The sequence below is a fragment of the Neoarius graeffei genome, chromosome 1 (genome assembly GCF_027579695.1).
Source record: "Neoarius graeffei isolate fNeoGra1 chromosome 1, fNeoGra1.pri, whole genome shotgun sequence".
NCBI lineage: Eukaryota > Metazoa > Chordata > Actinopteri > Siluriformes > Ariidae > Neoarius > Neoarius graeffei.
In genome coordinates, this window is record NC_083569.1 from 62,178,796 (window position 1) to 62,200,081 (window position 21,286).

A 21,286-nucleotide genomic window follows, 5' to 3' on the forward strand; every position below is an offset into this window, starting at 1 on the left:
ACCGCCATTTTTAAAAACACGAGCAAAGATGGAGCAGCATGAAGAGCGGTTGATTGAGGAAGTACGTACATCTATACGACTCCAGTTCTAGTCATTATAAAAAAAAAGTTCTAGTCATTATAAGTAACCGGAGAATAAACACTCCACTAACCACACCCACCAACTACTCCTAGCGACTTCGCGCCCCCTTGCGTTGTGCCGGTGAATAACATCGCGCACGCCTATTACTCCCCGCTCAACGATAAATTACAACTGTCTGCGAAAAGCTATCTGCGAAAGCCTTGTCGCAAGAGCATGCAGAAGCCTTTACACTCCCCCTCTGGAAAGCCAGTGAACCTCTGTGTGCAAGAGCAGCTGTTCATGCCCAGAACCCATTTCCTGACAGAGGACCCTAAATAACCGTGAGTTCAATGGATGCGACTTAATGTAATTTATCATCTGAACTGCCTGTTGAAACACAGACTGGAAGAGCGTCATCATTTTTTAACTGCAGGTGCCTCATGATAGATCATGCAATGAGTCCATCTTGCTAACGGAGCTACCTGTTGAAGGCGTGTCACTAGGCCACTCTCACGTCCTGTCATTGATCGCGCCCCATCCGTACAAATACCAACACACTTCTCTCCCAGACCAAGTCTGCATTTTTGACAAACAAGTCAATAAGGTGAAAGATTGCTTCCCCAGTTGTACAGGTTTGAAGAGGAAGACAAAACGGAACATCCTCTTCAATCCACTGGTCTTTCACAAACCTTACGTACAGTAGGTAAGCACCTGAGCCTGCCCAGCAATATCAGTCGACTCATCTAACTGCAATGCATGGTAAGGACCCTGTCTAAGTAGTTGTAGCAATTGCTCCTTAACATCACTGGCCAAATCAGAGATCCTGCGAGCTACAGTGTCGCTGGATAGTGGAACGTCACCAAGTTTAGCGGCGGCGCTCTCCCCCAGCATTATTCTGCAAATATCCTGTGCTGCAGGCAAAATCAGTGTCTCGGCTATAGTATGTGGCTCCCCAAGTTCTTTGGGAGACCACGTACGAAGCTTTGAGACACTGACTAGACACGGTGGTATGTTTGGTTATGGTGGACTTTTGTAGATGAAGGGCATCACGCTTTCTTTTGACAATCCACTGGTTCGTTTTTCATGTCAGGGTGCTTGGTGTCCAAATGCCTCTTTAATTTGCACGGTTTCATGCGGTCACTGGCAAGCACCTCCACACAAACGACACGTTCTGTTACTGGTTCCAGTGTGCCACTAACAGAAAAAACGTATTGTAAATAACTGTCATATTTGCAGAGTTTTGATTTTTTGGGAACTGGTGCATCAGTGGGACCAGCTCTTTTTTTCACACATTAGAAATTTGTCCATATTGTTTATTAACCCGATAAAAGATCGTTATGCTGTAAGTGTGAACGTAGCAAAGGGACTTGCTCAGCTAAGAATGCTAGCACCTTACCACCACGCACCAGACTTAGCTCTGCTAAAATGAGCTATCTACAAACCGTGCTTAATGTAATTAAGTCAAAATATAATTAACTGTGATACGGTGTTGGACCTTACAATTTTTAATCGAAGAAAAAAAGTGGAGGAAAAAGAGAAAAAAGTAGGAGAAAGATTAAAGAAAGGAGAAAGAGTAGGTTGACAAGTAGGCAAAGGAGAAAGTAAGTTGACAAGTAGGAAAGAGAGATGGTAAGACTGGATTTAAATGGCGTTTTAAAGCAAGAAAAGAGGGCTGAAATACGGTAGTCTTTAAAAAAAGACTGTTTAAATTATTGCAATAGCAGTGCTGGAAGGCTAGCTATATATGCAAGATATAGCCTTTAAAAAGGCTGTTGGTAAAAGGTAATTGAAAAGCTAATAGTAGGCTATATGAAGCTGCAATGGTACGAGCTCGACTCGATTGCACAGTGGTGTGTTTCCGATGTCCGTGATCTCTTATGTACTCGAGGTGTGTCTATAAAAGCTCCTTGCTGAAATTTCAAATAATAACTCTCCGTTTTCATTGGCTGCACTGAAGACGAAGACGTTCGTTATTTGTTGGTGCAACTGTAAACCAGCCCCTTGCATTTGCCACTGAGCGGTCTGTGACCACACGCCCCACTCGCCGAGTGCCCCACTGGTCTAAATACACAGGTGATTATCAGAAATCACATGTGCTGACCGGTTGAGAGATTCGGACTATTTCTCAATAATCACCTCGAGCAACTCGGCAAAGTGACGGCCAAATCACTTTGTCACCATGAGGAAGAATTACAGATTATGAAAGAAAATGCTGTTCCTAAAATCACTAAAGATGCTACAAACAGGGCTTTGAACCAGAATTTTTTCCTATTGGTTCGTTCCGAACAGAAACGGAATTTTAACGTTTCCGGTTTTGGGTTCCACCATTAAATAGACGTTCCCGAACCGGTTAGAACAAAAAAATTTCGTTCCCGGAACGGTTAATTACGTTCCCTGTCAGCTGTTTAACAAATGGCTATAAAATTATGTCTCTGTCTCATCCAGCTTAAGCCAAATGTAGGCTAATTCTATTACAACCTTCATTAAATAAGACAATAAATAATTCAAAACAATTATTATTTCAAATGTTGGCGATTTGGATTCTCAGTATGTCTTCCCATCTACACAAACAGAAAAAGTGCCAAAAATGAAAGATAATTCGTTTAGTGTGTTACCAAAGGCTAGTCAGGCCCTATGCATTGATAGGCTAACAGAGGTTAACGTCATTTAATGTTCGCGAGCCTCTCATTAACGTGGACAAATATATTGATATCGTGTTTGAAATTGACGTTTTTGAATAACGATAGACTGCAATATTTACCTCTTATTTAAGATGTGGAGACGTGATAGTAGTCCACCCTCCCGCTCTCTCCATTCAGTCAGCGAACGTCACACAGGAAGTGAACCCCAGCGGGTCATAGAAACTTGAGCAGGAGAAGAATGACTATTCTTTTAAGTTTGTTTCTTAAGACACGTATTTTTAAGTATGTTACCTCGCTTGTTGACAGTTTCGGAAGTGTTCGCCGAAACTGTCAACAAGCGAGGTAACATACTTAAAAATACGTGTCTTAAGAAACAAACTTAAAAGAATAGTTATAATTATCAGACATAATGAATTTTCACTACATAGGAGAAGAATGACTTTTTTATTTGTAGGCTACGGAAACTTTGAGGAACGAAATAAAAACCGGTATTAACCGGTTACCATTATTTTTAATAAGCGTTTCTGTTCCGGAGCATAAAAAACAATAAAGTTTCTGGTTTCGTTTCTGTTCCATGTGAAATAAAAAAAGTTCCCGGTTTTCGTTTTCGTTCCTTGAACCAGTTCAAAGCCCTGGCTACAAAGTTTGGTCTAAAACTATTCCGAGGTAAGGCGGAACTGGGATTTATTTTATCCGTTTCAAAATGAAGGATTTTATGTGACTCAGCATAGATAAGTGACAAGTCCGTGCCACGGCTTTATTACATTTGCATGCCACTTTTGAAGTTTGAAATAACTTAATTTTTCAAAAAAATTTTTTTAAATAAATCACCTGTGCATTTATACTAAAACAATTATCCGCCTCAGGCTCAGTGAATATTGGTGAATAATAACCTCGACTTTGTCTCAATTATTATTTAAATAATACTGGCTGGCGTTGAGTGGTATATCAGATATATTCCATTCAGCTAGCATGATACTGAACCAGTTGAAGACAAGTAGCTGAATGGAATATCTGATATACCACGAAAAAAGCCAGACGATATTATTATGCATACACATTCGATGGAACAATTATAGATTTTACAAAAAGTTAACAGAGGTGTAACTTACCAATATTGATTGCTGATTCTGATCTAATGTAATTCAATGTTCTGTCAATCCAAGGTACTGTACAAAGTCAAAGTTCTAACAATAAAAATGGTACAACTCCAAAAAGCCTGAACAACCACCCAACTTATATACAGGCTATATCCAGGTTTACAGTTCAAGTTCACAGTGACTTTTGGTCGGAGTTAATTGTTACATTGCAGTTGTTCAAAATAAGAGGGCTTTGCTGAGTGAAGTCCTCTTGTAAAAGTCTCTGTCACTTTTCCTCACCTCCAAGCAGAACTTTATATTTCCGCTATTGCTCTTTTCCAGTTTTTCGATGTCCGTTGGTCCGTTTTTCTCTTGTAAATATGCGTGAAGACTATCCAGAGGAGTTTTGGTAACCTTTCAGATGTTCAGCACGTCCGCCTCTTTAAAGCTCATAGGCAACGGTTTTCAATTTATGCACATTTGAAACTTTATATATGTTAAAAAACCCTCTAATTTTCTTCTGGTCCCAAGAAGTATTGTTAATAAGTAATAATTAAAATAAGTTAGTGCAGATCGTGGCAAATTTCTGTTCTGCGATTTTCGTGACCACTCGGCGCGTGACATCATTCAAGACAAACAAACCGATTGTAACTAACCGAACTGTAACAACGGGACTGGTTCAGAAAGAAGTTTTTATCTTTTTCCGAAAGAGGAGAAGAGGCGGCGCGAGAGGGTTGGCTTTTTCTGAAAAAGGAGAAGAGGCGGTGCGATAGGGTTGGCTTTTTCCGAAAAAGGAGACGAGGCGGAGAGGGTGGATTGTGCGAAGCCAGAGGGTTGTTTTTTTTTCCCGAAAGAGGAGACGAGTCAGAGAGAGTGGATTGTGCATGTGAAACAAAATCAAGCAGTCAAAGAAGAAACAGAGCAGCAACGCTCAAGCAAAAAGGAGAAGATTGGAGGTAAGCATTTTTACTTTTGCTTGCAATTAACAAGTCAAGAATCCTGAGGGATCCTGTACAATCATTGTGGAAATGAGACAAAGGGATATTTCCTCGCTTAGAGTAGGCTATAAATAGTATAATGCTGTGGATGGCAGGCTAATGTGGCCTACCGGCGCACTGTCCAATAATCATTACCTATATCCACTAGGGAGGGCGGTTTAATTATTCTTCAAAAGGGCTCTTATTTAGTATTATGACGAAAGTAAGAATTTATCATAACTACCAGGATAAATTGTTTGGGCGCAAGTCTTGTTGAGGTCCGGGGTCACCGCGATCGGAGTTGGCCGAGTCGCTGTCCGATTCCGAGGCCGCACGGTCAAACCAGTGAGCCACATTCACCGATTGCTTCGCAATGGCCATAGGTTCATACATATATGGTTTCACCTCTCGATATTTAATTTGGAGAGTTCCTACTTCAAAATCGCTATCGTTTTCAGACACTTTACACAACATCCAAAGTCCGTACACGTGTGCTCGGTTTGCAGGTAAACACAGAGCTGCTCCCGGTCTGTTTGGCTTGAATGACGTCACGACGACGGTCCCCTGGCGGTGAAAGTGCGCATAAGTGAGATGTAAACAAACCTTCGGAAATTGGGCAAAACAGTGTATTTTAACCATTTTATTCAATTTTAGGGTGCAAATTAGACACTAGGAATATTGAATTCGCTTTTTGGGTCGTTCTTCTAGACAATAAAGTTGATATTCTACGTTTCACCTCCGACCCTTGCCTATGACCTTTTAATCTTCCGCTTTTAAATGAAGGAAACCTCGCAGCCGCGTTTGTGAACAAAGTGTCACAGTCACTTGCCAGTGCATTAGTTTTACATCTCCGATGTGTGTCTCTTTTCCAGTTTTTCGATGTCCTTGGTATGTTTTTCTCTTGTAAATATGCGTGAAGAATACATAATAAAGTTTCAGTAGCCTTTCAGGTGTTCAGCGCATCTTTAGTTTCAGTTTATTGAAACTGAAGGATGGAAGGATGTCGTTGTAAAAAAATGAAGTATGCCAGTCTGTTATCGGCGGTACTGGTACTACAATGACGCCTTTTTTACACCGTGTATGGCCTTCGTGTTTATGCTAGAAGGATCTAACAGTGTTCGGTACACTCCTCACCTCGCAGAACGGCCGTTTTTTGCGATTACAACAAGACTATTTAGTGCTACGGTAACCAACACACTTCCTGTATTGCTCATTCACTTAATGACTTCAACACACTTCCTGTATTGCTCATTCACATGACCAACGTGGCATGACCAACGCCAGCGAATCAGGAAGGTGGATGTCACAGTGACGTTGTCCAATGACGATGTCAGCTAGAGCTCAGCACTGCGTATCCTCATTCCTCAATGTTTACACAGCACCGGATCAGATACATACTGGGTTGAATACGTGGGCCCTAGCGGATTCAAACTGTTCCGCCTGTGGAGTCGTTTTCCGACGTTTTAATGTGCACGGACAGTGCATCTGCAACGAAAATGATACGGATACGGTCTAATGTAAACACCACCTCAATCTCTCTCTCTATTGTGAATGTTCCAGTGGTTCTCAGTAGTCAGGTTAATAGCTTGGAGATCTATTTTTTTAAATAATTTAATGAATGAGCACTTTTCTTATTTAGGCTAAATGTCTTTCTCAGTGTTGAGCTGCACTTTATTGGTTTGAGCAGCTCTGTATTGTGTTGCCCCTTTGTTGCAATTTTCAAGATTGTTTTTGCAGTTTGTGCCACATCTTTGTTGAATAAAAATAGTCTTATTTCAATTCAATTGTGATTAATCACTAACATGAAAATTTAAAATGTGTTGTTGAAAACCACCTGTAAAGTTAACCAAGAATGTTATTTAATCTGCAGGGATTGTAGTGAAAACAGTAAAAGTTAGATTTCATGGGGTCCTTTAGAGGAGATTTAAATATATCGAGATATATATCGTATATCGTGAAATGGAGAAAATGTAATCGGGATATTCATTTTTTCCCATATCGCACAGCCCTAGTCTGAACAAGTTCGTGCCCGTGTTATTTGTGGCAGTAAGACATCAACGTTGCATTTCTTGCCCAAGATAGAGGAGGTGAAGAAGAAATGGTTGGAATTTATCTTTGGAACACCACCAGCGAAGTATAATGCAGCGTTAGTACTGTGTTCTGATCATTTCAACCACAGTGACTTTTCAAACTTCAGTGCCTTCAGTAGTGGTTTTGCTTCGAGGTTGTTTTTAATACCTGGATCTGTACCGTCAAAACGATCGACCACCAGCTCACAAGCTGTAAGTAAAACATGAACTTTTTGTTACAAAATGGCATGTTCATATTCTCCACGTTAGCATGCATGACATGGTCACAAGCTAGGCAGGGATGAGAGTTTTCCGCTTTTCCTGAGCAAAAAACAACCTTTTTATATTATGCCAAATCCGTTGAGAATTTTTTTTTATTAATTTCAGGGGGTTGGGGTATGTTCCTTCATGCTGTTCAAACTTTAACTCCAACAATGTTTACACATTATTTGTAAGTCGCCATCTTTAATCTCGTATAAATCTCGTTGAATGGGATGTAAAATTCGTGTTATCTACAATGTTATTGGTCAAAACATCGACGTCGAGACCATAATAGCCAATCAAAACAGTTTTTACAAAAAGACACCCACTTTTGTTTTTAAGTCACTCATTCATTTTATTCGTTTGTTTGTTCAGTAAAAACCCAAACATTTGTTGAATTTTTCTTATTTCCTCGCATCGCACCTCAATGACGTCAGCGCGCGGTATTTTTCCCTTCGCGGTTTGTTCCTTCTCTCTCGCCGTAGTAAGACACCCGCATCCGCTTGTTCTGACCCACTGGAGGTAGCGTCACAGTGCTGTTAGCCAATCAGAGGTAACACGTTTACATGTCATGAATATTAATGAGTAAGAGCTGAAATCCTGTCGTTCTCCCGCCACCCACTCCTCCAGCAAACTAGAACAGCCTGAAACAGGAGAACCACAGCATTTTTTTCACCAAAACCGGCTCACAGGGCATTCATTCATACTAGAGACCACCGCACAATTAATGAAAAAACGATGCAATGAGACCTTTAAAAGCCGTCAGTGTGCTAGCAGGTACTTCAAAACGCTCAATATGCAGAATACAAGGGGTGCAACAAACTCAGTCAACGTTCACATTACCAGGCAGAAGTGACTCAAATCTGATTTTTTTTTTTTTTTTTTTGCCTTAATGTGACACAGATCTGATGTTTTCACAGCTGTGTGGACACACAAATCCGTCCTTTACAAATCAGATTTGAGTCACTTTAGCATAAGGACCTAGATTGGATAAGAACAAGAATGGTCAGATCAGAATTCACACAGCTTTTTATCTACACACACACACGTACTGAGCGCTGTCTTCATCAGCCAGCACAGACAGTACAGAAAAACTACAATAGCTGCAAATAACTTGCAGTCTGGCTCATTTTTGCCTTTCTGACCTGATCATGTACAGCTGATGTACTGTTTGTCGTCCTCCAGAGCAAAATACGACGCGTGAATTAGCTACAAGCGTGTTCATTTAGTCGGGTTTAATCCCACCGAGTCGTCTCACAAATATGACATTTTCTGTTGGTGGTGATGCAGACGACTCGTGCAAAAACGCATCAATGTGCGCATGCATGCCGTTCCAGAAGACAGATCTACGCGTTCACATTAAAAAGTTAAATACAGGTCATTTGTAATTATAAAGGTGAAACGTCAAGATAGGCAAATCTGATCGGAGCAAAAAAGATTGGAACTGAATAGTGAGGCTTGTAATGTGGCCGTAGCCATAGCTGACCCCTTCCTGGCATGAACAGTGATTAGAAAGTGATTGTCTAGTGTCACTTGTAGAAACCATGAAATGTTTCCACATGGTTGATTTTTCACTGTTGCTCAAACGTGCATGAGCATGTCTTCAACCAACAGAGGAGAGCAAAGGGAGCAAACTATCGTTAATCACTTTCTAATGCTGTGTTCACATATACACACACCGGTACGATAGTGTATCGATACAAAGTATACCGGTACAGTTTAGTGCATCTGTCCACACTAGTGAGAAATGTTTGCGGTTTTATTTCACGGTAGTTGAAATGTGCGTGCGCGAAATGTTTCCGTGGTTACCGAGTAACTTCCTTCCGAGAATATTGCGGATGAAACAACATGTGTGCTTTTTGTTGTCAATGTACAGTCTGTATTTCTGGTGGTCATTTATTCAGTCGAATCGTATAAAACGTTGAGAAAGAAACAAAGAAAACGAATCTCCGTTCTTCACTACTTTATTCAGCGAAGAAGTAGGAATGGTTCATTGCGCTTGCGCATTATATTTGTATCGCTACAGAACCGCTTCATCTGTCCACACTACAGCGAAGCGCTACAGTACCGATATAGTTGCTAGTGTGGACAGGTGTTGCGCTACGAAAGTAGTATCGTATCGGTACAAAATCCCTAGTGTGGACAGGGTATTATTTATCTTTTTTTTTTCCCCTCCTCGGTCAAAATTTGGGGTCCTTTTTCTCTTTTTGCTCATTCTGAGTCAAGTTTCCGTGCATCACTAATAATAACTAGTCTGTGTTCCCACATGCTTCAGCACTGAATCCTTCACATAGGCTAACGAGAAATGGGAGTTTCCTAACACACTGCATAAATGCAATTGCACCTGCCACTGGGAGAACATTTTTCACCATCTAAAGCCGAATCTTTCATAATCTATATGCAACAAGCCTTCAGCGACTTTAATCTGAGTGTAGCTAATGAAAGAAGTGCCATTGAAAGCATTAGTGATGTAGCTTCGAGTTCACTGTAATCCTCACTAAATGATTGTGAATCGGTGAAAAACTTTTTTTTTTTTTAAACAGGTTTCAAACATCCCGTGCACCGTTCATGTTTAGAACGGAGAATTTTGCTTTGAAGCAAGTCGAGAAGAACCGTCACTTCTGCAGGAAGATGGAAAGCACAGAACAGTTCGAGGTTAAACACCTGAACCAGCACCACCTTCATCTCGTCAATGCAAAGGAAGTCTCAGACTGAACTTGCTCATGAAAACAGGAGCAAACCTGCTGCTCTGAGCAGCTACGATCTCACACATGCTCAAACACAGTCTACACCAAACCGAGCTCAAGCTCATTCACACACACCTCCCTGAAAATACATGTCGGAATTAGGGCTGTAACGATATGCGTATCGAAATCAAAATCGCAATACGCAGAGCCACGATCCGTATCGCGATACAAGGCAGAATCGCGGTACACCCTTTCAAACTTCTCCTCAGCCCAAAAACAGAGGCGCTTCCAAACTTCAATTTATGAATACTTTACTTTTTATTTAAATTACATTTTAAACTTACTTAAATTACTTTTATTTTTTTATATTTATTAGCAAGTCGTTTTTTCGCCGACCTGCGACAATCTTCTGCGAGTCACGCAACGTCCACACTCGCCACTGGCAGAGCATTCATTTCTTTTAAGCGATCGCCATTCTGGTTGCGACGCGGGGAGCGAATCTGTAAACAAGCAGCTCATTGGCTGGCTAGGTGTGCCACAAGCCAATCACAATCACCTGACCGGAAAGGCATGCAGTGTTGCCAGATTGGGCAGGTTTAGGTGCTTTTTGGCTGGTTTTGAACATATTTTGGGGTGGAAAACGTTAGCAATATCTGGCAACACTGAAGGCATGTCTGCTTGGGCGGAAGCCTTCTGCGGCAGTTACATTTTGACACGCGAGCAATGTTTCACCATAAAAATTCCGTAATTTCCATCTGTTTTCCGCGATCACAGAAAATCATTGGCCCTATGAGAGTGAGACAGTGAGAGAGCCACCCCCCCAAAAAAAAAAAAAATCTTAACGGATTTACACGATTTGGAAAAATGACTTTTTCAAAACTGAAAAAAAACAGAGCTTCCGGCTCAACAGTATTATTTTGAGAAATAAAACAATCTTTGGATATACATTTGTTCATTTTTGCATACATATTACTCATTCTCTGCAGTGGTCTGAATTATTTGTTATTAAATAGTTAATGTAAGTAAGTAAATGTTAAGTCAAATTTACTACTTTAAAAAAAACATTTTTAAAAAAATCGTGGGCGTATCGAATCGTGGGTCAAAAATCGCGATACGAATCGAATCGTGAATTGGGTGTATCGTTACAGCCCTAGTCGGAATTACGCTCACCGTGCATGGGGTTTGGGGAGGGGGGAGAGAGACACGTCACACCTTAGTCAAACTCATACCAGATGAAAACTCCGACCTCTTATTACACACAAACAAAAATAATGGATTCCAGTTAAAGGTCAGGATTACAGATCTCTCAAATCTGACTGGTCAGCAATTTAGCACGGACTCGCCTGTGTCAGCTCGTAACAATCCGAGATAAAGCTGTAACTTGACATTTTCAAAATGGGGAAAATCTTGTGGTTGTGACCTGACAAGCTGCTTTTTGTCTTATCTTTAAGAGAGAGGGGAAAAAAAAGAGAGGCCGATGAGGAAATAATTGTTTATAGTGGTTCTCAAATAAGAGATAAGAGGAATTAACTTGTTTCATGGACATCCCACAATAGTCAACCCAACTATAAATAAGTCAAATATCAATTAATAAAAAAAAATTATAATCGCTGGTGTACTGCTATGGTATCAGAGGAGTAAAAAAAATAAAAATAATGGTTTGGGCTGATATTGGAAAACATTACAGCATCCCGTCATTGTTTATTAATCTATGACGGCTTATCCCTTATTCATCAGAAGCTGTTGATTCATTTTCTCCAACAGGTGTGTCATTTTCCTGCTAATAACCTCGACACTGTACTTTTTACATTGAAGAATTTAGCCGTCTTTCTTAAAGCAAACCAGTGAAGAGGCTTACAATATGACTTGGCTGTTTCCATTTTGTTGTTGGGTGTGTCACCACAGAAATGACTCATGTCTCAGTGTGAGATAATGACCAGCCCTGAGGAGAATCGAGTAATTATCGGAATTCTGATGTGAGGTGAACACTATTCATAATCCCGCTCTCTGGGGAATTATATAATATGGTGATCTGCTTTCTCACGGACAAAAATAATGCTGTTCAGAGAGCTCTCAGGTTACAAAGGCACAGCAGAGAGACACAAGGCGGAACACACTTCCCCCCCCAAAACTATCACATAAGTCACTCCAATAAGTGAGTGAAAATATGAAGCCTTTATCAATGTGCGACACACGCGCACACACGCTTGACTTTTATCTTTGTGGGGACCCTCGTTGACATGATGCATTCCCTCACCCTGAACCCCAACCGTAACCATCACAACTAAATGCCCAACACCAACCTAAATATTATTCTAACCTGAACCCTAGAACCAAATCTTAACCCTCAAACAGCCCTCTGAAGAAGTGAGGACCAGCCAAAGTCCTTAATATGTTGCAAGTGTACACACACACACACACACACACACACCTGTCTTCTGATCTTTCTAAGGACCATCCATTGGCCCAATTATTAATGCAGGTAATTCATGCCATCCCTGCACCTAAATGTAACCCTCACCTCACTAATGAAAAGGAAACTTTTTGGCTCTTATTTAAAAAAAAAAAAACCTTTCCTTGTGGGGACCATCCAAATATCTACCATCATTGTGGGGACACTTGGTCCTCCTCAGTAGTATTAAAAAAAAAAAAAAAAAACCACAAAATCAAACACACACTTTCCTTGTGGGGACCATCCAAATATCTATCATCATTGTGGAGACACTTGGTCCTCAGTAGTATATTTAAAAAATATAATAATAATAATAATAATAATAATAAAAATAAAAAAATAAAACACACAAACTCAAACACACACTTTCCTTGTGGGGACCATCCAAATATCTACCATCATTGTGGAGACACTTGGTCCTCAGTAGTATATTTAAATAATAATAATAATAATAATTAAAAAAAAAAACACACACAAACTCAAACACACACTCTTTCCTTGTGGGGACCATCCAAATATCTACCATCATTGTGGAGACACTTGGTCCTCAGTAGTATTTAAAAAAAAAAAAAAAAACACAAAATCAAACACACTTTCCTTGTGGGGACCATCCAAATATCTACCATCATTGTGGGGACACTTGGTCCTCAGTAGTATATTTTAAAAAAAAATGTAACACACACACACACACACACACACACTCCTTGTGGGGACCATCCAAAAATCTACCATCATTGTGGGGACACTTGGTCCTCAGTAGTATATTTTAAAAGAAAAAAAAAAAAAAACACAAAATCAAACACACACACACACACTTTCCTTGTGGGGACCATCCAAATATCTACCATCATTGTGGACACACTGGGTCCACAGTAGTGTTTTTTTTTTATTATTATATCATGCGCGCACACACTTTCCTTGTGGGAACCATCCACATATCTACTATCATTCTGGGGACACTTGGTCCTCACTAGTATATTTATTTAAACATTCCTTCCTTTCCCCCCACCCACACACCACTTTCCTTGCGAGGACCATCCAAATGTCAACTATCATTGTGGGGACACTTGGTCCTTAGTAGTGAATAAAAAGCACACACAAACATGTACATAACTAGATCCATACACTAAAATTAGCGACAGCTTCTCACCAGTGTATGAATACTACATCGTGCCACTGCTTGCATGATTCACATTCGCTGCTCAGCAACATGTTTGCACAGCTGGGTGAAAGCACATTATCCCAGTCTTAACAACTGCTAATTAGAAAGAACTGATAAAATGTTGGGCTCCTGAATAGCACAACAGAAAACCATTTGCACCATCATTGAGAGATCGCAAATTCGAATCCAACTCATGCCACAGCCATCCACAGCTGGAAACTCAAGAGAGCAAATCTGGCCTGTGCTCTCAGGGAGGGAAGGAAGGAGAAGTGCTGTGTTCACTCTCCCATCAATTACAGCAAATAGTAACCAATCACAGGTGTCTGTGAGCTTGCGTGCGGAGGTGGACAGAAAGCACTTTCCTCCATGTGTGTTACGCTGCCCCGGACACTGCCTGAGCAGCAGCTCAAACAGATGTGGAAGCACATGATAGCCTTCAGCTACCCTGGTTGGTAGCTGTCATATGATAGGGCAGAGCTGTCTGGTGGGTGGGAACTGGCCATAACTAAAATTTAGGGGGAAAAAAAAAAATCCAGGAAAAAAAAGGTATGTTATACATATAACTAAAGACCTGCAGGCTACAGAAGAAATCAAATCAAGGCATGGTGCGTTTGTTAGCTTCAAAAAAAGAAAAAAAGCGACAGATTGAGTTGTGGTGTGTTACATCAATTACTCCACTATACGGTCCAGGGACGTTACGGTGTCAGTTATTCATGAAGCTGGTTACCTGCTGATTTTTTCAAAAACACTGATTAAAATGCATTTATGTCTGTTACAGTTTTTTTTTCCCCCCACAAACATCTAACTCCATGGTTTTCATCCATTTTGTTTCCAGCTGTGACTTCACTAAACATTACGTAAGCCATTCCCTCTGGACTCGCCCGAAAATCAGACTACAGCAACCACCGTTTCTCTGTACAGGGACTCAACTGCACTGAAAACTCTACAACAGTAGTGTTAACACAACTTAACACATTACATTACTACCTCTGCCGCCACTCCTAGCACATTCATAACTTTATCATACACATGGAAGAACATTGCTGAACGTAACCTAAACGAAACACCTTTGCTGTGACTACAAGCTTGTTCAGCTTATAATGACAATCAATACTGATGACGTAAGAGATGTTATGGAAGAAAAAAAAAAAAAAAAAGTAATTCAACGAAGAATTGGGGGATTTGATTTCTTTTTAAATATACATACACTATATGACCAAAAGTATGTGGACACCTGACCAACATTACCCATTCATGGTTGTACCTTAAAGTGCCATTCCACCATTGGATGTATTCTTTGGCATAAAATACAATACATTTTATGACATGACTAGACAGAGAAATCTTTTAGCTTCAAAATGATATATCAAACAATTTTTTGACAACGACAAGTATATTAATTTTGCGACCAAAGGTCACCTACCCTTGTAATTTCCGCGCGGTAGTGAAACGTGATGTCATCGGCAGGTTCCCCTTCTTGTGTACCACGTCACGTGTGACGTGGCACAGATTATCAGCAATGGCGGATAGAACGCGATTGTCAGCTTCGGAAAAGAAGCGAAGGAAAATAGCAAGTGATGCCCAAAGGAGACGGTCGATGGTGAATATCGGCACAGCAATCGACAAGTGGAAATCGCGTTCTATCCGCCATTGCTGATAATCTGTGCCACGTCACACGTCACGTGGTACACAAGAAGGGGAACCTGCCGATGACATAATTTTTTGACAACGACAAGTATATTAATTTTGCGACCAAAGTCACCTACCCTTTTAATTTCCGCACGGTAGTGAAACGTGATGTCATCGGCAGGTTCCCCTTCTTGTGTACCACGTGACGTGTGACGTGGCACAGATTATCAGCAATGGCGGATAGAACACGATTTCCACTTGTCGATTGCTGTGCCGATATTCACCATCGACCGTCTCCTTTGGGCATCACTTGCTATTTTCCTTCGCTTCTTTTCCGAAGCTGACAATCGCGTTCTATCCGCCATTGGTGATAATCTGTGCCACGTCACACGTGACGTGGTACACAAGAAGGGGAACCTGCCGATGACATCACATTTCACTACCGCGCGGAAATTACAAGGGTAGGTGACCTTTGGTCGCAAAATTAATATACTTGTCGTTGTCAAAAAATTATGTTTGATATATCATTTTGAAGCTAAAAGATTTCTCTGTCTAGTCAAGTTGTCATAAAATATATTGTATTTTATGCCAAAGAATACATCCAATGGTGGAATGGCACTTTAAACTGTCATCACAAAGTCGGAAGCACAGGATGATCTAGAATATCATTGTACACTGGAGCACTAAGATTTCCCTTCACTGGAACTAAGGGGCTCAAATACAGTTAGGTCCATGGACACTGACACACAATTGTTTTTTTTTTTTTTTTACCTGTTTACTGAAACATATTCAAGTTATAGTTATATAATGGACATGGACATAAAGTCCAGACTTTCAGCTTTCATTTGAGGGTATCCACATTAAAACTGGATGAAAGGTTTAGGAGTTTCAGCTCCTTAACATGTGCCACCCTGTTTTTAAAGGGACCAAAAGTAATTGGACAATTGACTCAAACGCTATTTCATGGGCAGGTGTGGGCAATTCCTTCGTTATGTCATTCTCAATTAAGCAGATAAAAGGCCTGGAGTTGATTTGAGGTGTGGTGCTTGCATTTGGAAGATTTTGCTGTGAAGAAAACATGCGGTCAAAGGAGCTCTCCATGCAGGTGAAACAAGCCATCCTTAAGCTGCGAAAACAGAAAAAACCCATCCGAGAAATTGCTACAATATTAGGAGTGGCAAAATCTACAGTTTGGTACAGCTTGAGAAAGAAAGCACTGGTGAACTCATCAATGCAAAAAGACCTGGATGCCCACAGAAGACAACAGTGGTGGATGATCGCAGAATAATTTCCATGGTGAAGAGAAACCCCTTCACAACAGCCAACCAAGTGAACAACACTCTCCAGGAGGTAGGCGTATCAATATCCAAATCTACCATAAAGAGAAGACTGCATGAAAGTAAATACAGAGGGTTCACTGCACAGTGCAAGCCACTCAAGCCTCAAGAATAAAAAGGCTAGATTGGACTTTGCTAAAAAAACATCTAAAAAAAAGCCAGCGCAGTTCTGGAAGAACATTCTTTGGACAGATGAAACCAAGATGAACCTCTACCAGAATGATGGAAAGAAAAAAGTATGGCGAAGGCGTGGTACAGCTCATGATCCAAAGCATACCACATCTGTAAAACACGGTGGAGGCAGTGTGATGGCTTGGGCATGCATGGCTGCCAGTGGCACTGGATCACTAGTGTTTATTGATGATGTGACACAGGACAGAAGCAGCCAGATGAATTCTGAGGTATTCAGAGACGTACTGTGTGCTCAAATCCAGCCAAATGCAGCCAAACTGATTGGTCGGCATTTCATAATACAGATGGACAATGACCCAAAACATAAAAGCCAAAGCAACCCAGGAGTTTATTAAAGCAAAGAAGTGGAATATTTTTGAATGGCCAAGTCAGTCACCTGATCTCAACCCAATTGAGCATGCATTTCACTTGTTAAAGACTAAACTTCAGACAGAAAGGCCCATAAACAGACAGCAACTGAAAACCGCTACAGTAAAGGCCTGGCAGAGCATTAAAAAGGAGGAAACACAGCGTCTGGTGATGTCCATGAGTTCAAGACTTCAGGCAGTCATTGCCAACAAAGGGTTTTCAAGCAAGTATTAGAAATGAACATATTATTTAATTTGTCTAATTACTTTTGAGCCCCTGAAATGAAGGGATTTTGTTTAAAAAATGCTTTAGTTCCTCACATTTTTAAGCAATCATTTTGTTCAACCCACTGAATTAAAGCTGAAAGTCTGAACTTCAACTGCATCTGAATTGTTTTGTTCAAAATTCATTGTGGTAATGTACAGAACCAAAATTAGAAAAATGTTGTTTCTGTCCAAATATTTATGGACCTAACTGTATGTTCCAGAGTGACACTGTGCACAAAGCAAGGTCCATGGTTTGCCAAAGTTGGAGTGGAAGAACTTGAGTGTCCTGCACAGAGCCCTGATCTCAACCCTATTCAACACCTTTGGGATGAACTGGAATCCTAAATGGACCTCAGGCTTCATCATCCAAAATCAGTGCCTGCCCTCACTAATGCTCTAATAGCCAAATGACCACAAGTCCCCATAGCCGTGCTCCAAAATCTAGTAGAAAGCCTTCACAGAAGATTGGAAATTCTTAGAAGGGTCTCAGGACTAAATCTGGAATGGGGACGTCCAACAAGTGAATACAGATGTGATGATTAGATGTCCACATACTATTGGCTATAGTGTAATAACTGAGCAGTTGCATTGTGCATTTTGTTTATTCCTATCAAAATAAAGACCCTCTCCTGCCAAGCCTGCTATGTATCCTGGTTCCCCGTTGGTGGAACGACCTTCCCATTGGGGTCAGCACTGCCAACTCTCTGACCACCTTCAAGCGCAGACTGAAGACCCACCTCTTCAGGCATCTTCTTCCAAAAAAAAGTTCAGGCCACCTTCTGGTGTATTATCGAACTTGTACGGGGTGCAGGTTAATTATCAAAATGTATGTGCAGGGTTAAAATCAACCAATACATATATAGATAAAAACATTTGCAATTAATTTTTAGCAGCATAGGATCATGCTCTGCAGCTCATTCTTGAAGGTGTTAAAGGAAACCTGAAGGCAAATTTACCATCAAAATTCTCTCATTTTATTAAATATACGGAAATATTTTTGATAGCTATTTTGTCGCTGCTATAGCAAGTTATGAATGTTTGAAATATGCTATGTAATATCAGTCCATATGTCAAAGCGATGGCCATAAACGAGACTTATTGAGACCTGTGCGAGACATCGTAGGACGGAAGTAAAACGTATAGCGGAAATCAAAGTCACCAACATCTGCCAACAGACGCACGCGCCCTCTTTCGAATGCTGACGTAATCAAGCTGGAAGTTGTGTTTGTTTTGATAGCAATCAGGAAAGTTTGAAAAAAGTAGGCAGTAATCGTCATTTAAGCTCGTTTTTGTGCAATATTTCATTTGGAAAACAGTTTTCAAAATGGCGGCACTGACACCTGGCTGACACTTCACGCTTCGAAGTCTCGTGAAAATCGCATGGATAAGCGACGTGGACCAAACGAACCAAATTCAACATGGCTAAAAACCGAACAGGCCGATAAGTATAATATTTAATTGCAATTAGTTGCCAATACCAGTCACGATATAAGGTTACTAAAACCGAAAATGTAATTGAATAACACAATTAAGAAGGGCGGCACGGTGGTGTAGTGGTTAGCGCTGTCGCCTCACAGCAAGAAGGTCCTGGGTTCGAGCCCCGGGGCCGGCGAGGGCCTTTCTGTGCGGAGTTTGCATGTTCTCCCCGTGTCCGCGTGGGTTTCCTCCGGGTGCTCCGGTTTCCCCCACAGTCCAAAGACATGCAGGTTAGGTTAACTGGTGACTCTAAATTGAGCGTAGGTGTGAATGTGAGTGTGAATGGTTGTCTGTGTCTATGTGTCAGCCCTGTGATGACCTGGCGACTTGTCCAGGGTGTACCCCGCCTTTCGCCCGTAGTCAGCTGGGATAGGCTCCAGCTTGCCTGCGACCCTGTAGAAGGATAAAGCGGCTAGAGATAATGAGATGAGAATGAGATTAATTAAGAAATAAAGCAAATTTAAAAATGACTTCAGTTCTCCTTTAACTGAGGTGCAGGCAATAGTAGATGATAGCAGGTTGTTCCACAGTCCGACTGCATCAGGGAAGAACGAACGCTGATAAACCTGGGTCTGTGTGAACGGTATAAGAAACCGCTGATTGTGTCCTCTTGTTGTTGAAGCAGCTGGGATCAAATACGTTGTTGGTCGAGCTACTTGGTTGTTAAGCATCCTATACATCATTAACTTGTTTACTGCTCGCCGTTTCTGTAGGGTTTGTCACTAAAGCTAATGTAGTAACCTAGTGATTCTGGCTGCACCTCTTCCCTGTTTCCCTGCCCACTGTGGATCTGCGTTTCGGTCTTGACCAACCCAGGCTGTGTCCGGTCTAGCCTGGGGTTAACCGTTTGAGTTCTTGTGCTTTGTATGGTTGGTTCATTTCCTTGGCTGTTTGCAAAGTATTGATACTTCAACAGAATATTACACGAGGTATTGTCACTTATTCAGCTGGCACTAGAACTTTCTTGTCCAGAAGATCAGCACTTGTACGTCGCTGTGGAGAAGAGCGTCTGATAAAAACGCCATGTAAACAGATTCCCATTTGAAGATACAAGAATCTCGGGGCCACAACCTGAGAGAGGAGATTTACAGAGTAGTGTGGATTCAGAGATCAGTGAGACAGGGTTAGAGCCAGTGATATTTCCAAAAACTTGTTTGTGGTCCAGAGCACTTGGTAGTGATTAAATAAATACGTGCAAGAATGACAAACACAACTGATGGGGCCAGTCAACACACTTTTATCTAACGTTCATTAGGAAGTTGGGGAAACTCAGCGCTTTCTGCTGTTACAGTGCTGCTTGAAAGTTTGTGAACCCTTTAGAATTTTCTATATATCTGCATAAATATGACCTAAAACATCATCAGATTTTCACACAAGTCCTAAAAGTAGATAAAGAGAACCCAGTTAAACAAATGAGACAAAAATATTATACTTGGTAATTTATTTATTGAGGAAAATGATCCAATATTACATATCTGTGAGTGGCAAAAGTATGTGAACCTCTAGGATTAGCAGTTAATTTGAAGGTGAAATTAGAGTCAGGTGTTTTCAATCAATGGGATGACAATCAGGTGTGAGTGGGCACCCTGTTTTATTTAAAGAACAGGGATCTATCAAAGTCTGATCTTCACAACATGTTTGTGGAAGTGTATCATGGCACCAACAAAGGAGATTTCTGAGGACCTCAGAAAAAGCGTTGTTGATGCTCATCAGGCTGGAAAAGGTTACAAAACCATCTCTAAAGAGTTTGGACTCCACCAATCCACAGCCAGACAGACTGTGTACAAATGGAGGAAATTCAAGACCATTGTTACCCTCCCCAGGAGTGGTCGACCAACAAAGATCACTCCAAGAGCAAGGCGTGTAATAGTCGGCAAGGTCACAAAGGACCCCAGGGTAACTTCTAAGCAACTGAAGGCCTCTCTTACATTGGCTAATGTTAATGTTCATGAGTCCACCATCAGGAGAACACTGAACAACAGTGGTGCGCATGTCAGGGTTGCAAGGAGAAAGCCACTGCTCTCCAAAAAGAACATTGCTGTTCGTCTGCAGTTTGCTAAAGATCACGTGGACAATCCAGAAGGCTATTTGGAAAAATGTTTTGTGGACGGATAAGACCAAAATAGAACTTTTGGGTTTAAATGAGAAGCGTTATGTTTGGAGAAAGGAAAACACTGCATTCCAGCATAAGAACCTTATCCCATCTGTGAAATGTGGTGGTAGTATCATGGTTTGGGCCTGTTTTGCTGCATCTGGGCCAGGACGGCTTGCCATCATTGAAGGAACAATGAATTCTGAATTATACCAGCGAATTCTAAAGAAAAACGTCAGGACATCTGTCCATGAACTGAAACTCAAGAGAAGGTGGGTCATGCAGCAAGACAATGACCCTAAGCACACAAGTCGTTCTACCAAGGAATGGTTAAAGAAGAATAAAGTTAATGTTTGGAATGGCCAAGTCAAAGTCCTCACCTTAATCCAATGGAAATGTTGTGGAAGGACCTGAAGCGAGCAGTTCATGTGAGGAAACCCACCAACATCCCAGAGTTGAAGCTGTTCTGTACGGAGGAATGGGCTAAAATTCCTCCAAGCCGGTGTGCAGGACTGATCAACAGTTACCGGAAACGTTTAGTTGCAGTTATTGCTGCA

At 41.1% G+C, this 21,286-nt stretch overlaps 1 protein-coding gene across 3 annotated transcripts in view; it reads right to left on the reverse strand.

Annotated features, from left to right (window-relative positions):
• Positions 1-21,286, reverse strand: part of exoc6b (exocyst complex component 6B) — a 241,432-nt gene that overhangs the window by 219,474 nt on the left and 672 nt on the right. The window lies entirely within an intron of this gene.